This window comes from Sorex araneus, chromosome 1 (genome assembly GCF_027595985.1).
Source record: "Sorex araneus isolate mSorAra2 chromosome 1, mSorAra2.pri, whole genome shotgun sequence".
NCBI lineage: Eukaryota > Metazoa > Chordata > Mammalia > Eulipotyphla > Soricidae > Sorex > Sorex araneus.
In genome coordinates, this window is record NC_073302.1 from 139,661,284 (window position 1) to 139,680,921 (window position 19,638).

General features: G+C 40.1%; 1 protein-coding gene across 4 annotated transcripts in view; it reads right to left on the reverse strand.

Moving 5' to 3' along the window:
* PDE4D (phosphodiesterase 4D) overlaps positions 1 to 19,638 on the reverse strand; it is a 764,958-nt gene that overhangs the window by 124,859 nt on the left and 620,461 nt on the right. Inside the window, exon 1 of one of the 4 annotated variants that reach the window (XM_055124074.1) lies at positions 1,503 to 1,521. The exons of the other annotated variants lie outside the window; for them this stretch is intronic. The gene's annotated coding sequence lies outside the window, so the exon portion shown is untranslated. Of the gene's footprint in view, positions 1 to 1,502; positions 1,522 to 19,638 lie in introns of those variants that run through there. 4 annotated transcript variants of the gene reach the window in all.

Consider the following 19,638-nt stretch of genomic DNA (forward strand, 5'->3'; position numbering starts at 1 on the left):
ATGACAAGTCAGAAGATTCATTACTATAAATGCAACATTCATTATTACTTTGTAACAATGATGTCGTTTTTCCTTTGTGTTCACTATCCATTAGAGCATTTGACAACTTAGCTAACTAACCATATTATTTATTGATTTTATTCTACAAATTGAATGCTAAGTGGTACACTCTAGAAGGAAGGGCACCCTGGGGTACCACAAAAGGCAGATTAGCAACATTGCCAGGAGGTCGATCCTTGAAGCAGATTGCCCAAGTCTGGCTCCTGACTCTGCTCCTTATTACCCATTTGTGTCTGGGTTAGTTCCTCTTTGGGCCTCAATTTCCATAACTATAAAATAAGAATATTATGATTTATAGTGAGGTTGATTTAAAGTTCTTAGCACAAAGGAGCCAGCAGAAATCACTCGATAAATAGCACAACACATTAAACTATTAGGTATAATTAGGGTTAATATTATTGTAACTATCATATATTAGGAAATCCTTACTTCATTCTCAGGAATTAGATTTATATATTTGATATTATGTTTGTGCTTTCCTTTCTATTTGAAAGTCATTTCTTTATTTGTCAAGAGGCTTTGGTCTATAGCTAGAGGTGGTTGGGGGCTACTCCCAGTTCTATGCTTGGAGACTGCTCCTGCAGTGCAGGGGGACCAACCAGTTTTAGGGATTGAACTGGGGTAAGCCTCATGCGAGGCTTAGTCCCTGTACTATTGCTCTAGTTCCAGTAAGTTTTTCAAGGAAAAGCAAGGACAAAAATTAAGTTGATAAAGATGATATAAACGTCCATCATCTTTAGTTAAATAACACTATTAGTTACATCATGAACAACCACAAATGATTTTGAAGAAGTTTATTCTGATGCATAAAGATGTTCTTGATCATTTTGCTTAAATAAAAATAAAGTGACCCAGCAGAAATGGTCAAATATCATTTCATTCAAAATCAGCTGTATATGGACAATTGGAAGGGCATAAAATAGCTACTAACAATGGTTATCTTTATGTTTGCTAGATTTGTAGTTTTAATGCCTTATGAGAATTGTTTGTTTTCTTTTCTGAGCATAAAAATGAAGTGCTCAGTGACTAAGTAGGATCACCAACTAGAACACATAAAAACTAAATACCAACTAAGATGCCTACTAAAGAATAATACATTAGGGGAAAGGCAAATTTAATTGGGATATTAGCATTTGATAAACCTGTGTAACATTCATGTGGGGATTTCAATAAATAACTGGGTTTTTAAACTTCATGAAAGAGAATTTAAATTTAAGGTCATCAGCAAAGAGGAGATAGCTAAAATAACAAGAATTCTTGCACAATTCCTGGGGAACAAGTAGAGTGAAGAGAGCATGGAACGAAGAAGGCAATCCTGGCAACACCAAGATACAAGGAAGGAGCTATTATGTAGGAGTGAGACTGGGGAGTATAGGACCTCAGACAAAAGGCCAAACAGACAACTGACTTTAAGGAACCTAGTAAGAAAAGAGCTGAAGTACCTATTTGATGTAGCAATTAGGAGATCAGAGGATCCATAGCAGGAGTAGTTGCAATAGAGCGTGAGACTGCAAGCTGACAGCGAGAGGGCTGAGGAACAAATGGGAAGAAGAAAAAGATGAAGGCAGTGAGTGTAAATTCTACTTTCTAGAAATTTGAGAAAATCAATTGGGAAGTTGAGGGGTAACTGAATACAGGCACAGGAAGAAAGAATAACAGAGTTTCCCCACTTTGGAAAAGAGGAAATCAACCATCTAAAGAGGTCAGAAAAAGAAGAGGAAGGAAGCAAGATGGAAGAAGTCATCTCTAGGGGGAAGTACTGAAGGTCCAAGGGTTTGGTTTTCACTGCTCAACTGCATAAAATAGAAATCTGTCTATAATATTGTACAGAAAACTATACGTATCAAGAAAACAGAATCTGAATTTTTTTATAACTTTATTTTCTTTCATTAATTGAAACATCAATTATTACACTCAGCTGTCCAGATAAAGATGCTGTTAGGGTTCCTAAAATAGATTGAAAACTTGTCGCCCAGTTCAGAAAGGCCCCAAACAACTGTACGTTAAGGGATGATTCTGACAGATTTTCTGTTTCTTTTCATGTTTTCAGGCTATCAGCTATCACTTGTTTACTATCAGCTGTAAATTTCCCCAGAATCTTCCTATCCCTTTCTCACTGGCTCATCCCTTTAGGAAAAGTGTGAAAAGATATGACTGAGCTTGTCTGAGTCATCACTAAAATATGACCATACATTTCCCTAGATTGTGACGTGTATTATCTTTAGGCAGTGAAGTTGTGAACATTTATTTTGGGTGCTCAGAGACTTCTGTTGCTTCCTTCTTGGTGATATCAATATTTCAGGAGAAAGGGGATACTATGCAGGATGGGCTGAATTTTGAATACTTGGGGTATAGACTGTTAATAAATATGACAATGGAGCAAAGGCTGACTGAACACTGTAAATTATTTATCAAGAATTACTGTTCTTCCACAAAACCTACTTAGTTTGTTAAACAATTTCATCCCTCCCCTGCAATTTCATCGATATCCTTCAATTACTAATAATTATATTAATTAATAACTGCATATAATTAATAACTATATTAATAATAAATAGTTATTAACACCAGTTTAAAAATGACTTTGCAATGATTTTGGTCCTGTTCAAGATCCCCAGCCACATAATTCCTAAAATCTTCTGGAAGGTTTATAGTCATTACTGAAAAATATATTTCTTATTTCAGAAAGCTGGTGAATTAATACTTGCTGTAGTTCTAAGAAGAACTACAAAAGAGGTGCTGGAGAGATAGTATAGTGAGTTGGGTGCTTATCTTGCATGCTGCTGACCCATGTCCAGTCCTAGGCACCCCATATCATACCCCAAGCCCTGCTAGGAGTTAGCCTTGAGTGTATAGCCATGAGTAATCTCAGAGTACAGCTGGGTTGCCCCCCACACACACCAAACAAACAATATAGCAAAAATAAAATGTGTAAAAGTTCAGTTCAGGAAATAAAATGAGAATTTTTGCCCACATTCATCATCAACTGGTCTTCAGCAGCTATTTTACCAAATTGTATTCAATTTACTCTCTTTTTTTTTTTTGGTGGAGGGGGGTGAAGCCACATCTGACAGTCTCATGCAGTGCTTACTCTTGGATCTGTGCTCAGTGCTCAGAGATTACTCCTAGTGGTGCTCTGGGATCTGCTGGGGATTGAACTTGGGTCAGCTGTGTGTAAGGCATGTGCCTCCCTCCAACCTCTGACACACACTACATCTCTATGACCACTCTAATATACTTTTCTTTAGCAAATATATTCAAGAAGTTAAAATGGTATAAATCATAGAACTGCCCATTATGTCATCAAAGTAAACAAAGAGCAAATGATTTTCCAAAACCTCATTCTTGGATTTCGTTTTAACATATAGGCTATAATTTAGCTTCGATGTGGAGGATCTGTACCAGTGTTGTGCCTTATGACCCAACTTTACCAAATGTATATACTGTTCAGACCTGCTCAGACAGGTTTGGAAAATAACATTTGTCAAGAACATGTGCAGACGTGCTCAGTGAGCATCTATGTACATGTACTTTACTACCTCTGCTTTCTTTTTCACTCTGAGTGCTTTTAAAAGTCAGCGTAACTGCAATAAAAAGAAACCACAACTGCCCTATTATTGAATTACAAAGTGTTGAGTGTTGGAAACACCCGTCAAAGTTTTAAGAGAGTCAGAAGGAAGATGCTCTGCACGTACTCCACGGCTGCAGGCTGCAGGAATTCTGGTGAAAGGAGATACCAACGCAGAACAGTTCAAAGGCTGAAACATTCAGTGCAGCCAGACTTGGGAGGTGGGAGAATGGCTGGAAAGCTTGGAAAGCTGGATTGGCTGGAGGGAACAGGGAGTGTGGAAGATGAAAGGGCAGAAAAGGCAGCCAAAGGAGAAAGGCTGCAGAAGTTTTTCTGGGCTTGACCCCTTATTCCAAGTTTCCATGTTCCTTTTTTTTTTTCTTAATTTGAAGAAAGACAGTTTTCTGCAAGATGAGAGGTTATTATCGGCACCTAGTGTAAAATACTTAATAAGAATTGGTAATTATTCAATATAATAATTAGCAACCACAAACGCAAGACTAAATACCAATTAAAATATTTTATCCTTACATAGTAGGTTGCATGCCAACTCCTTCATCTGAAGACTTTTTTCTATATTTAGCCTCTGTACCTTCTCTGGCTTCAGAGTGATTTCAGTGAACCAACACTTAAGGGTACGATTTTTCAACAGGAGAGATATTTTACAATTCCAAAACGGCCACTGATCTGAATTTCTCTCACTTATATGAGAAGGTTTCATTAGCATATTATTCCAATCTTTGGTCTCATCACCACCAATGGTTCATTTCACTGCCAGATAAATCTTCCGAAAATATTGTTTGTCAAAGTAGCGCTGGCCCATCTATGTTCAAAAATCATTCATGATTCTCTACAAACCTTTGGTGAATGTTTGGAGCATCTTTGTCAGAGTGGTCAAAGGGTTCCAAGCCTACATCTTTTCTAACATATCCAGACCTTCTGTTCTCAAGTCACACTTGGCCCATCCAATGTCCATCCAACATCTGTGTCTCTCACTGAAGTCCCAGCTGTTCTCTAGTTATTTGTGTTCTGTGCTCATAAAACTCAGGTGAAACCTTACTTCCTCTTGGAGTCTTTTCTCATGAATCAAACTTGCAAAGACCACTTATCCTCTTTTTTCCCTTCCTCCTCTTATCTGCAAAATTTATTGATTCTATTATTTATTTGACAGGAAATATTACAGAATTGCTATATAGTAGTATACAGAACTACTATCAGTTACCGAGATATTCAAGGAATCTTCAAGAAAATTACAAAAGAGTCATGAAGTAACTTGAAATCATCCATTCTGGGTATCTTTATTTTATTTTTTATTTTATTTTTGGACTGGAGCGATAGCACAGTGGTTGGGCTTTTGCCTTTCATGCGGCCAACCCGTGTTCGATTCCTCCACCCCTCTTGGAGAGCCCAGCAAGCTACTGAGAGTATCGCGAATGCACGGCAGAGCCTGGCAAGCTACCCGTGCATGTTGGATATGCCAAAAACAGTAACAATAAGTCTCTCAATAAGAGCCGTTACTGGTGCCTGCTCGAACAAATCAATGAGCAATGGGGTGACAGTGACAGATTTTATTTTTAAAATTTTTTATTAGTGAATCATCATTTGCATTTCAGTCATACAGTAATTGTTTACATCTCTCCACCAGTGCCCATTCTCTTCCAACAATGTTGCCAGTATCCCTCCCACCAGCCCCACCCCAACCCCCACCAGTCCACCCTGCCTCTGCGGCAGGCAGGGCATTTCCTTTTGTTCTCTCCTTTTGGGTTTTGTAGTTTGCAACAGAGGTATTGAGTGACCATCGAGTTTGGTCTCTCATCTACTTTTGGCACGCATCTTTCAACCCTAATGGGTCCTCCCAACATCCTCTACTTGGTGTTCCCTTCTATCTATCAGCTGCCTTTTCCCCCAGCATGTGAGGCCACTTTCCAAGATATGGGGCAGACCTCCTAGTCTTCACTACTCTTGGGTGTTGGTCTCCCATTCTGTCACTTTATATTCCACAGATGAGTGCGATCTTTCTACGTCTGTCTCTCTCTTTCTGACCCATTTCACTTAACATGATACTTTCCATGTTGATCCACTTATATAAACCCTAAAACCTCTACCAAGAAACTCCTAGAAACCATAGACTTGTATAGTAAAGTTGCAGGCTATAAAATCAATAGCCAAAAGTCCATGGCTTTCCTATATGCAAATAATGAGAAGAAAGAGACATGAAAAAAAGCAATCCCATTCACAATTGTGCCTCAAAAAATCAAGTACCTTGGAATCAGTTTGACTAAGGAGGTAAAGGACTTCTACAAAGAAAACTACAAAACACTACTTCAGGAAATAAAAGAGGACACGAGGAAATGGAAAGATATCCCCTGCTCATGGACTGGAAGAATTAACATTGTTAAAATGGCAATACTCCCCAAAGCATTGTGGGTATCTTTAAACCAGGACAATAGGCAGTCACTCCAGATCATGTTTTGCTTTGCTTTCTCACATAAGTGGTGGAAAGAAGAGACCTGGTTCACCAGCATCCCACTCCAACAGACCTTTAAAATTGTGCCTTAACTTATAGATAGCCAGTATAAGTTTGAATTACTTACAGGAGCAAGTAATTTATTAAATTTCAACAGGGACATGTAACCCATTATCTAAATTAAACTGTTGGCTCCACAGTGGTCCATCTCTTATGTTATTGCTTCTTTTGCATTTTTCACGGTGCTCAGCAGTTGACAGTGGAAAAACAAACTTTTATCCCTCTCCAGTTTCAGTTTTTGGGGTTTCCCATTGGCCTCTCACTTCTAGTCTTAGTAAACCTTGGAGCTTTTCTTCCAACAGATCAAGAATATCTTACCTTTGTTACATTTCAGAGGTCCCACTTTTGTTAACTTAAGTCCATAGAAGTCCTTACACCAATGGTCCCTCATAACTTGAATAACTCTCCATTTTAAAAACGTGGTATTATATTTGTCTATTGATTTCTCTACTTCTCCACTAGGCAGGAAGCTTCTTAAATTAAATCCCATTTATTCCACCTGGGTATCACAGGTCTGAGATGGCTGGCACACAGAAAGTGCTTCAATAAATATAAGTTGAAAGAAGTAGAGCTATTCAAATAAATGAAGAAATTTATATAAAAAGATCTGCTTTGGTACTATCAGTCCATGGCACGGATTCTCTGTGATTCCCTAGGCCTCAGCAGAGAGGCTTTGCTACAGAAAGAATGCTTAAAGAATTGAAATAGTTCTAGGGGGACTTTATACCAAAAATCTCTAATGCCTGAGCAGAAGATATAGACTAATCTTATGAAATGAATTTCCTACCATTTATAAAATACCAGTGCTTCTATAAAAGGTCATTAGTTTTCTCATTCCACCTCTAAATTGTGTTTTTTCAATGGTGCTAAGGTGATAAAGTCATATGGGAGAAAACTTTATTATAGCAACTAGCATGCTCTTATTTCAGTAACTGTATTTTTCAGTCATGAACTCAGCTCTATGTTTAATATTGGCCATTTAATACTCCAAAGTGTGGAAATACCCTGTACCTCCTTCCATTTCATAACCTCTCCAACTCTTTTAATTCAGAGAACGGGTTACAAAGGACTTAAGACAGGGTCTTCATAATAGTATGGCAGGTAGGGTGCTTGCTTTGCATAGAGCAGACAGTTTCAATCCCCAGCATGCCATATGGTCCCTCCAGACCCTTCAGGAATGATTCCTGAATGCAGAGCCAGGAGTATCTCCTGAGTATCACTGGGTGTGGCCCAACTCCCCAGTCCCTAAAAAGTAACAACAACAACAACCCCACAGAGGACTTGAGACAGAAAAGCACAACAAAAGAAAATCCCACTTGTGATTTACTGCAGGGCTTCTTAAACTTTGTCCATTCAAGAGGATTTGGAACATAAAATCGGTGTATATGTCAGACATTTACGGATAATAAATTAAAAATAAATTCCTTTATACGACCCCCACACTCAGTTATATGATTCATATGAGGTTCTGCTGTCCACAGTTTAAGGAGCCAGGATTTATACAGTGCTACAGAGGCTGATGGGGGAAAATGCAAAACAAAATTAAATCAACTACATGCTAAAATTGGATACTATTAATGATTCCCCTGCCAACCCATTTTTAAAAATCTGAAGGCAACTTTCATTTTGCTCACAGTTGTTATTTGCTCTCTTTTACTGTACGCCACAACCTATAATCAAAAGGGTGCTCACCAAGTGAAATTCACTGATCAAGACCTAGTTAAAACATTCCATTCATTCACTGAGCAGACACATGTGAATCCTATCCAAGTGCCAGGAGATTTTAAGTATGGTAGATCCCAATATTCATAAGATGCAATATAGCTCTAAAGAATATCATATTTATAGTAGCTGAAGCCACCTAAAAACTATAAAGGTATACTCTGATGCATATATTATTGCTGAACTTTTTCTAAAAATATTTTTGAAAATAATTCTAAGATAATTCTAGTAATACAATCATTCTGAAATTATTTTCTTGGATGTGTCTTATATAAAAATATTTTCTAAGATGAGTAAATTTTACCTTATTTATCACGTGCAACTACCAGTTTTATCAAATTCCAATATTTTCACCATTCTAAGTAAACTCTGACACATTAAGCAATTTCTCCTTCTAAAACCACTTTAAACTTCAATGAGTCATATTCCTTCATCAAAAAAGCCATTTGAAAAGTTTTCTCTATGTCAATAATCATTCTTTTTGTTTCCTTTTGTCTGGTAATTAAGGCATTATGATTCTGATAACATTAAAACACATCTAAAAATATTTTTTTGGCTTTTTGGGTCACACCCGGCAATGCCCAGGGGTTACTCCTGGCTCATGCACTCAGGAATTAACTCATGGCAGTGCTCAGGGGACCATATAGGATGCTGGGAATCGAACCAGGATCAGTCGCGTGCAAGGCAAATGCTCTATAGGCTGTGCTATCGCTCCAGCCCCACATCTAAATTTTTTTTTTTGCAGTGCTAATTTTTTTTTATTCTTTTTTTTAATTTTTTTAATTTAATAGTTTATTTTTAATTAGTAAGTCAACGTGAGGGTACAGTTACAGAATTATACATTTTTGTGCTCATGTTTCTCCCTTACAAAGTTTGATAACCCATCCCTTCACCAGTGCCCATTCTCCACCACCGGTAAACCCAACATCCCTCCCACCCTCCCCAGTCCTGTCTCCCCCCACCCCACACTGCCACTATGGCAGGGTATTCCCTTTTGTTCTCTCTCTCTAATTAGGTGTTGTGGTTTGCAATAAAGGTGTTGAGTGGCCATTGTGTTCAGTCTCTAGTCTATATTGGGCCTGCATCATCTTTCCCCCACATGACCTCCAACCACATTTTACTTGGTGCCACATCTAAATTTTTTAATGTTGATTATTCAATATGAAGAACATGAAGAATGCTGAAATCTGTGTATTTATCTTTTCTGTGCCTTGCAACTTATCTCTAAATCCCACATTGTTTTCTATCAATTATGTCTGAAAATATCTCTACTGCATCTTTTTACTTTAATCTTCTACCAATGAATCCTTCTTTGTTATTTACTTTCTCTAACAACCTAAGTAAATTTAGTTGAATTTTAAGACAATTTTTCAGATACCATCTCATAGCAATGAGAACGGCACATAACAAAGATAGGAACAATCTGGTGGGGATATGGTGTAAAACGAACTCTCATTCACTGCTGGTGGAAATATTGTCTTGTACAACCCCTGTGGAAAACAATATTGAGAGTTCTCAGTAAACTCAGAATTGAACCGCCATATGACCCAACAATACCACTTTCGGGTATCTACCCCCGGGGCTTAAAAGAACATCTGTACACCGGTATTTATTGCTGCACTCAGTACAATAGCTAAGATATGGAAACAACCTAGATGTCCAATGACAGATGAATGGATTACGAAGATGTGGTATATATACACAACAGAATACTATGCAGCTGCAAGGAATGATGAGATCATGCAATTTGCTGCAACGTGGTGGGAACTGAAAGATATTATGTTGAGTGAAGTAAGTCAGAAGAAGAAAGACAATCACAGGGTGATCTAACTTATTTGTGGTATATAAACTACAGAATTAAGAAATGTAATAATGGTTGATGCCTAGGTCACGCTTGCCCCAGTGTTTTAGAGAGGTAAAGGACAGAGAAGGAAAGAAATTAAGGGGAGAAGAAGAGAACAGAAATTATTGGGTGAACGGGTATCAGGGTTTCAGCTATACTGATGATATGGGAGACTGATAGAGCCATGTAACAAGACACAGACTCAACAACACTGAAAACATGAGATCTAAGCTGCAACCACTGAAACTGTAATATGCCTGTCAAGTTGACAGGTGGGGATGGGGTGGGGGTTGAGGTGGGAGGGAATATGGAAACACTGGTGGAGGGAAGTTGACACAGGTGGTGGGATTGGTGTTGAAATACTATGCCTAAATTTTGGCTATCAATAACTTTTAAAATCACAATTATTTAATAAAAAATAATATTCAAGTAATCAGTTAGCTTGCCAGGCTCTGCCGTGTGGGTGGGATACTCTTGGTAGCTTGTCGGGCTCTCCGAGAGAGATGAAGGAATCGAACCCGGGTCAGCCGCGTGCAAGGCAAACGCCCTACCCGCTGTGCTATATCGCTCCAGTCTTCCAATCTACATTAGGATTCTCAATACTAATATCAAATCCAATGTTTTGCTCTCATTGCAGACTTTCGGTCCCTTAACATTCATGAATGTTTGTCCCTTGTAACTCTGAAAATCGGGTGTGAAAGAAACAGTGTGAGGAAGGAGCCTGACGTGGCATCGTGAAGCATACTGCTATAAGCCTGTTGGTGAAAGCCAGTGGGGGGTTCTCTTGGCTCTACCACTTAGAAGCCACCTTGTATTCTCTGAGCAGCAGCCTTCTCATCTGCCCAACGTTAAAAAGCAGCATTCATCAATGAACAAGCTTTGGGTTCAAACTACTTGGATATTTGTCCAGCTATCAGGTGAACCAACATATTACTTCAGGGTATAACTTTTGCTAATGGTATTCAAATTGTATTTCTATACTTTTCATAGTTTCTTATTTTACCCTGACAGTTATCTGGAGATGCAACATTTTTTTTCCAGGATTAATCCTTAGTTATAAAATAAGGGAGGTTGCGTGAGGAGTGATCTCGGGAATTTATTTTCTAATGATCCCCTAAGGAATCAAGTCACACTTGTTGGCTGTGGTTTGCTCAAGGTCACACTGAAAGGCATGTTGTAAAATTAGATAATTCCAAACTGGTTCCCAGCAAGTTTGATTTCCCTCAAGCAGAGGGAAGCCATGCTCTCTGAACTACACCGTCTCATTTACCTCATCTGTGCCTCTTTCCCTACTACCTCCAAGAATTTTGCCCTGAGAACTTTGCAACCTAAATTATACCCCTCTGAGATCCTTTCTTAAGGTGGTTATTCCAGTAACTTCCCCACATAAGTATTTTACTACTGCTTACCCCCTGTGACCAGTTAATTAATGGGAATGACACAGTTTAAAGAAGAAGAGTAGGGTAAAATCAAACAAACCGTTGGATAGAAACTTTTAAATTAAGTTATAGATAAATTCTTAAAATCACTAAATGGATTGTGAATATGCAGGAAAAGGTGAAAATGCTGAAACTTATAGAAGAGGCTGTTCTGGAAGAAGAAAGAAATTGATTTGATTTTGTTGCAGAGATGGGAATTTTTTCTCTGTTGTCTTATTTAAAAATAATCCAAGGTGTCTATGGAAAACATCAGGATTATTTAAGTTTTGATACTTTTCATATTAATTTCCTGCTAAATTTTCTTTTCCAACTCATTCTGCAAAAATGATACTTGTGTTTTTTAAAACCTACAAAATTTCTCATTACTTGCTTTACCTTTCAAATGCAGAGGCAATGCCATCATTATAAACATGTGTAACTAAAGACAGAGCTCTCAATGCTACGTGTTGGATTACATCAGTTAGAGGCGACTAAGATATTTTGTTTCCATGGGCTCATTAGTTTGCTAGTGTCCATAATCAAATTCACTGGTTACCCTTGCCTTCCTGCTAAGAAGTGAGGCCAGACCTTAGGAAAAAGAAAAGACTGAAAAATACCCCAAGTCCTTGATTATTTTGTTCACAGAATTAATCAACATACCTAAAAAGAATTCAATTCTTTCCTTTTCTAAGTGATCCCCTCCCCTACACTTCCTCTGTCAACCCACTGCTGATCCATCTGCTAATTCCCATCCCTCATCCAGTCCGCTATCACTTCCTGTTGCAACTTAGTGTTCAGGGAACCTGAGCCTGACATCCCCCAAACTCTGCTTGGGGGCCTCTGGCCTTACTGTTTGGGGAATCTGCTACAAGGGTCCCTGAACATTGCCAGGGATGATCAATCATCTGTGGCTTGGAAGTGTTCCAGGAGTGAGGAAAGAATAGCAAGAGACAAATGGAATTCTAGGATGGAAGAAAAGAGATAAACTTGGTCATTTTTCACTGTGGAAAATTAGCTAGACTGCAAGTGATGGAAAACCACAAAGGAGGGTGATGGGGCACAGTGAGGGAATGGCAGGCACACTGAGAGGAAGAGGAACGACTTGGAGAGACATATAGAGGCCACGGTAATCATGGTGATGTGGCAGAAATGGAGAAGCAAACGGGAACAGACAGTTTTGTGTTAAGAGGATTGACGTGAAAGTCCTTGTTCTGTACATAACTACACAATGGAATACCACTCAGCTACAAAATCATTCGATTCACTGCTACACAAATAGAACTATAGTGTGTCATCTGAGTGAAGTCAGTTACGGGCAGAGAGACAAATATGGAATGATCTCTCATGTGTGGGCACTGAAGACCAAATGGCCAATGGTAACAAACCATGAGAACTGGCCTAGAGAACTGAGTTTACCAAAGGATGGGAGTGCGGGAGAATGGGGAGAGGGACACTGAGATACTGGTGGAGGGACACTGATATTCTGATGATGGGGGTAGATTGGGAAACTTATATGCCTGAAAGTCTATTATTAATAATACTGTAAATTATGGTGCCTGAGTAAAAGTTGGAGGGGCAGGAGACCTTCAGTCTGCCACAAATAGAAAACTTATTGGGCTTTTTAAAACCCTTTTTTGATACTGGAAGCCCCTTAGGGCTTGGACACAAGGCACTACAACAATGTGGCTCTGCTTCTCAGAGGGCTGAAGCAGAGGGAAGAGCTCGGTCTCCAGCACTCACTCCAGGACCTGCAGATCCTCAGACTGCAGGTTCAGAATTTCAAAGAAATTATGGAGAGAGAGAGAGGAAAAGTGCCTGCCACAGAGGGGAGGGAGGAGCGTGGGAGGGAAACTGGGGACATTGGTGGTGGGAAATGTACATTGGTGAAAGGATGGGTATTGGAACATCATGAACATGAGTCATGAACAATCTTAACCGTGTACTGTGATTCAATTTTAAAAAACTTAAACAATATTTAGACTGGAGCAAAAGCATGGCGGGTAGGGTGTTTGCCTTGCACACGGCCTACCCGGGTTCCATTCCTCCATCCCTCTTGGAGAGTCCGGCAAGCTACTGAGAGTATCCCGCCCTCATGGCAAAGCCTGGCAAGCTCCCCATGGTGTACTCAATATGCCAAAAACAGTAACAACAACTCTCACAATGGAGACGTTACCGGTGCCCGCTCAAGCAAATTGATGAGCACCTGAACTGGACGAGAGTGCTACAGTTCTACTTTGAATTTATAAAGGAAAAGGAGGAAGAAAAGTTAGATTCCACTTGTAAGCCTTACACAAAACAAAACCCCAGCCAGCCCCATGAGCCCACTTGCAGATTTATACACATCTTTAGAGTACACTCCAAAGATCCAAATGGAGAATTAGCAGCCATGTTTTTTCATGACTACGCTGAGCAAGGCAGGTTAAGTGTCCTTCACAAAAGTGTTTTGCTCACCCCTTCCTTTCATTTCCTGGGTCACTTTAGCAGAGGTCCCCATCTTACTGTAACTTAACTATTAAATAAGGAACACTGGAAAGGTGGGGAAACTCCCACCCCAAACGTTGAGGATGTATTTGTAGGGGTGCTGCTTTGCACTTCTTTCTCAGAAAGGAACAGAACTTTGAAAACCAAACATTGCCTTTGCTTTGCTCTCATGTGGCAGCTCCTCTCTAGCCATTCGTTTAAAAGAAGAGTTTTTATATAATGCAATTTATTAAATCCACATTTTCTGCCAGATCCTCCTTTATATGCATGTGTTCTTTGGTTTCCCTCCTTAAATTCCCCCCCCCACTCCCCCCTCCAGCTCAGAAATCCTTTCTGGTAGGGCTGAAGCATGTGAATATTAAAATCCTCTCAGCAAAGAGATCTCAGGGGCCTGGAATGCTGCCAGTCAATGCTGTAGAGGACAGGTCTGGGTTGTTGGGAGCATCAAGGGATCTGTCCTTCTAATATTGCTGGGGGGAAGGGGAGGGAGGGGGAGCTGGAATGAGGGTGGAGCTGTCAGGACAACTGGGAGTGGGAAAGAATGAAAGGATTAGATTAATTGTGGAATTCGAAAGTGGGAGCAATTTACACAAAAGAATTGTTTTCAAAGATTTCCTAACCTCCAAGACATGTTCCAATCACAGTAACCCTTGAGTTCCAGCTGGAGGTGATGTTCTGGGAGCTGTCTGCAAAGTCAAGAGTCGCATCACGCCACAGCGTTCGCTTCTCAAAGTCACACACACACACACACACACACACACACACACACACACACACACACACAACTGGTTCCTTTTTTAATTTTTTCCCTCGGGCGGGCTCACACTCGAAGAGTCCCCGGCACGGTTTCGGGGCAGACGGAGGATTTGCCGCTTCGTGGCAGCTCCTTTTTGGAAGTGTTTAATCTCCCCCCCCCCTTTGTAATGCATTCATCAACACACTTTTTGCTTCGTGCATCATTTCCTCCACGGAGGCCGCCGCCGTTTTCTCCCTGTGGCTCGGGGCCGCTGTCCAGCACCTGGGTGGCACAGTTTGTTTTATCTGAACGCAGCAATGTGCTGCGGCTTTTCAAGTCTTTGCTCGCGTCTGCCCGTCTCGCCCACCCTGCCTCGCCCCCGGGTCCGGAGCCGGAGCCCGCCGAGGGGAGCCGCGTGCGTGCGTGCGTGCACGGGACGGCCCGCGCGCGCGTCTTTGTGAAACACAGGAAACGTATCAGAGCCCCCCCAGGAGCCTGCACCGGCGGCCCTCGCAGCCCGCGGTGCTTCTTCCCCTCCTCCCCCCCCGCAGCACCGGCTTTTAATTTTCAAAAGCACTGCAATTGCTTGGTGTGGTTTCAAGAGCTGGGGTGCCATTCTCCCAGATGATGACTCTGCTGACGTCAATGGCATTCTTATCATGCCGAGTGCGACATCAGAAACCAGCCCTCAGAGGCTCCTCTAGTTCGCCGCGTCTGGGCGCGCGGTGAAACGCGGACCGGAGTGCTCGCGGGAGACGGATTCGCTCCTCGTGGCCAGCCAGCAGGCTGCAGCCAACCGAGAGGGCAGTGAGGGAGCAAAGACTGGGTTTCGCAGTGTTCTCCGATGCAAGGACTCCACATCGTCTCTTCCAAACAGAAGGGCGATTCAAGGACCCCACATCACCTCTTCCAAACCGAAGGGACGCGAGGGGTGGGGAGGTTGCTCACCGTGTCTGAGAAGTCTGCACCTTTGTTATGCGCCCCTACTTCAAGATGAGGCTAGCTTCTTGAGGTTTTGCAAACGCTTAGTCTATCCGGACGTTGTTTGCCCTTAAAACATAGACAAGATCGCCTCACCCACTGCTCCTGACTTTTCTCTCTGGGTCAGAATCATAGCCCAGATCCTATGCAAGCCTGGAGTTTTAAAACGAGGTTAAAATGAGCAGGGAAGTAATGATAGTGGGGAAATGATAGCAATTAAATGTCAAATGAAAATATTGAGAATTTAACATTTCCTCTGAATATCCATTTTATGTATATGTATGTGTATGTATGTATATTATATATAATATATATAAAGGTCTGATCTTACAAGTTAGCACCTAACTGACAAATCCCCCATTCTGCCCTGCAATCTGGGGACAGCTATTCAGCTGTAAGAGTGGTGAGAAAACTTTCATTTGCAGTGAAGTTTAATATGGTCCACATCTATGCCTAAACATTAGTGATATTTCAAATCTAGGTGTTAAAGGAGTCAAGGTCGTTTGGCAGAATGAGAATTTTATGTTTCAGCCACTGATACAAACAAATCGAATGATCTTGGTATCTGCCAACCAAATAACAAGACGCCTTCTGAAGATATGCTGAGCTACCCATCATTAACTGATTAGGACCAAGTGTCCTGAAGTAAAGCCATTTAAGCAAGTATGGAATAGATAACCAAATTGTCATTGGTTCCATCCAGAATGATTTAGAATCCTACCATTGAATGGACATCAGTTTACAGCTGGTTTAACCCTTCTACCTTCATGGAGGAAACTGAGGTTGTTTTGTGAGTCACTCAAGGTCATGCAATTTTGGGTGGTTCTGTTTTGAGGCCACAGGCAGTGATGTTGCAGGCTTTTCCTGGCTCTGTGCTCACAGGTTGCTCTTGGTGCCTGGGCTGTTACCATGGTGGGTGGGTGGGGGTGGGGTGGGATTCCTGCATACAAAGTATGCCTGACAGCCCTTTGAGCTATCCCTGAGGCCTCAAACTCATGCAACTATTAAGTGAGAAACTGGTGCTATCTTACTCTAAATAATACGCTTTTCCACTAAAATACATTGTTCCACATTCTTTAAAGCCAAAACCAAAAGTCATTTGCCTAGCTTTATTTTTTTCATATACACAAAAAAATCTGAATTTCTTGACTAAGTTTCCAGATGAACAGAATCCTTCAATAAATTGCCTTTTTGTTTGTGCAGAGTTTCAGAACTAGTAAAAAAAAAAAGATGATGATTCAGTAAAATGGAATAAAAGTATATATTGGAATAAAAGAAAGTCAGGTGGTTTTTTGAAAAGCAATAGTGGAGTCTGGAAGAAAGAGCGAAGATGTTCTTGTGTTCCAAATAGATGAGTTCTGCACTTTATAGTAATTACCGTATTTCTCTTACTATGTTCATGCAGTCACTTGACTGAAATGTGGTAATGCTAATATAATTTATTTGCTCTCTACATCAAGCCACCGGCTCTCTACCTGCTTACTTTTTTTTTTACTTGTCAGGGGTCATTCCTGGCCAGCTCAGGGGACCTATGGGGTGCCAGGAATCCAACCTGGGATTGATCACATGCAAGGTAAATGCCCTATCTCCTGTACTGTCTCTCCAGCCCTACCGTCTGCTCGCTTTTACACATTATCTTTATAGTTACCTCCTAACTCCTCCCCTCCTCTTTCTCCTCTTCATTAATTTTGCCTTTCCAGAGGATGATGAGTGCTTTTATAAGTCACCTTAGGATTCTCTTTAAATGTATAGGACTGGTTCAGAATGGAGGAGAAAAAAATAGGACAGACTTGAAAGATGCTGGCTTAGAGTCAGACTGACCCGGGATGCAAACCTGGTTTATCCACTAACCATATACTTTTATTTTTAACATTTTTTTTTAAATTGAATCACAGTAGTATACACAGTGACAAGGTTGTTCATGATTGGGTTTCAGTCATATAATGTTTCAACACCTATCCCTTCATCACCATAGATTTCCCACCACCAATTGTTCCAGTTTCTCTCTCCCCCACTCCACAGCCTGCCTGCTTCTCTGGTAGGCACTTTTCTTCTCTCTCTCTGTCTCTATTTCTCTCCCCCCTCCATCTCCCTGTCTGTTTTGGGCCTCATGGTTTGCCATACAGGTACTGAAATAACCATGTCATTTTAGTGCATTTTTACTTCAGTTTCCTTATTTGTAAAAGTAGGAGTTATGATCCCCATCTTACATGGCAATTAAAACGGTTTGAGATGATATTCACTAAACTATTACAGTGTCAGGAGCACAGGAGAAATAAACAATAATGATACATATGTGATTGAAAAAATAAATAGAATAATATCACTGATAAAGAGAAATAAGGTACAGAAAACAGAAAAGAGATAGCATTTCCTCCCTCTGGACCAAGAGTTAAATCTGAGAAATGCCACTAAAACCAGAGAGTATTTCTTCAAAGAATTTTCCAAATTGGAAACTAATCATCTGAATCTAATTTATGTATGAGCCTAGGTCCACATGATAAATTTATATAAAATGTTTGTGAAATGCATTTTGCACTGAATTTTTGATTGCAATTGTATGTCAAGTAGTTTCAAAACCTAATTATGCTCTTAACAGTTTTTTGAAGATTATTTTGAAACTGGTTTACGGGAGCTACTTTAAAGGTAAGTGATTAGGAGCTAAGTAGTTTTCTGGTTCTCCTCTCATTCAGATAAATTGCTAGCACACATCTAGGCGATAAGTAGCTTTGTGTATACAGGGAGATAAGAAATCAAATTAATTCCTTAAAGTAAAAAGCCAGCCCATGTTAAGGGCACAAGGATTTCGGGAAGCCTGATTATCCATTTGTGAGAGAAATCTCTGTGTCGCATAAAGCACATTTTTATTACATACCATGTTACTATGAAGTTGAGCTCATGAAATTTTTTATTATTTATTATAGTTTAAGTAACATGGTTGAGTTCATTAAATTACTAAGTTTCATAAAAATATAACTGCCCTTTTCAGAAATCAGTAACACAAAATAAAAATGACATGTAACTCAGAAACAAATTACAGTCTTGCCTCTGGAAGATGCCTTAAATTTCATAAATAAAACAGGAGGGATCTGAATAAAGTCTAGGTTGTCAATGTATCAGCGAAGCTCAGCTGTCAAAAGAAGCAAGTGTAATTTAGAAAAAGATGTTCATCTTGGTGATTTAGCCCTAAACCAATCCATTCTGCCTGGGGCCTTGGAGAAATAGAATTCTGTTTTCTAACTGAATCATCAGATCTTAACTACCTCTGAAAAGTTTTGCATCCAAATCAATACCCTAGTCCAATTTGACTATTAAATATCCCTTCCACTCTCCACAGCAAGTGAAAAGAAAGGTTTCTGTCATATCCAGCTACGCTAAACTCATAAGGTTTAAATGCAAATTTAATCATTTCACTCCTTTCTCTAAAGCCCTCAGTAATGCTTCATTCAATTTAGCAATACTCATTTAGTTACTACACCCAGAGTAGGCTAGTGTCACTTTCTAATTCATTCAGCCAAAGAACAGACCTTCTGTAATCTATAGACTAAGAGATGGTGCCTTTGGGGATTTGGGAAACTGGAGCCACATCCAGCTGTGCTTAGGGGCTATTCCTGGCTCTAAGCTCAGGGGTCACTTCTTGCGGTGAACCTGGGACCATAAAACATTTTTTTGATTCCCAATGCTGGGAATCAAACCATTTATAAGTTAAGCACCTTAATTCCTAAATAATATCTCCACCCTCATCAGGTATAAACTTTATTTATTTATATTGACTTTTTGGGTCACATACCCGGTGATGTTCAGAGGGGCTTCCCGGCTCTGTACACAGGAATCACTCCTAGAGGTGCTTGGGGGGACCACATGGGATGCTGGGGACCGGACCTGGGTCAACAAGGCAAACATCTTGACCCCTGTACTATAGCTCCAGCCTCAAGTTATAAATTTTAAAGATAAAAGTAAACTAAGGACTTTCAAATGCTGTGCCAAGCATGTAGATCATAGGTAAACCAAAACAGTGCTTGCCTCCAGCCTTTGGAATAAATGAACGAAAAAACAGAACACCAGCCACATTCTTCATACTACTCTTCACTAGAGTCATCTATTTGTGCCACTTGAGAAACACTAACCCAAATGCCTGTACATAATAAAATACACAGGTGTAAGCTGAAAATCTACCAATCTTAACACTGTTCATGGGATGGTATACAACAGAATAACATGAAGAATTTTATTTTCCATTGCAGTATCTTTCCATCATAAAGTTTTAAAAAGTTATTATAGGGAAACACAAAATGAACAAAC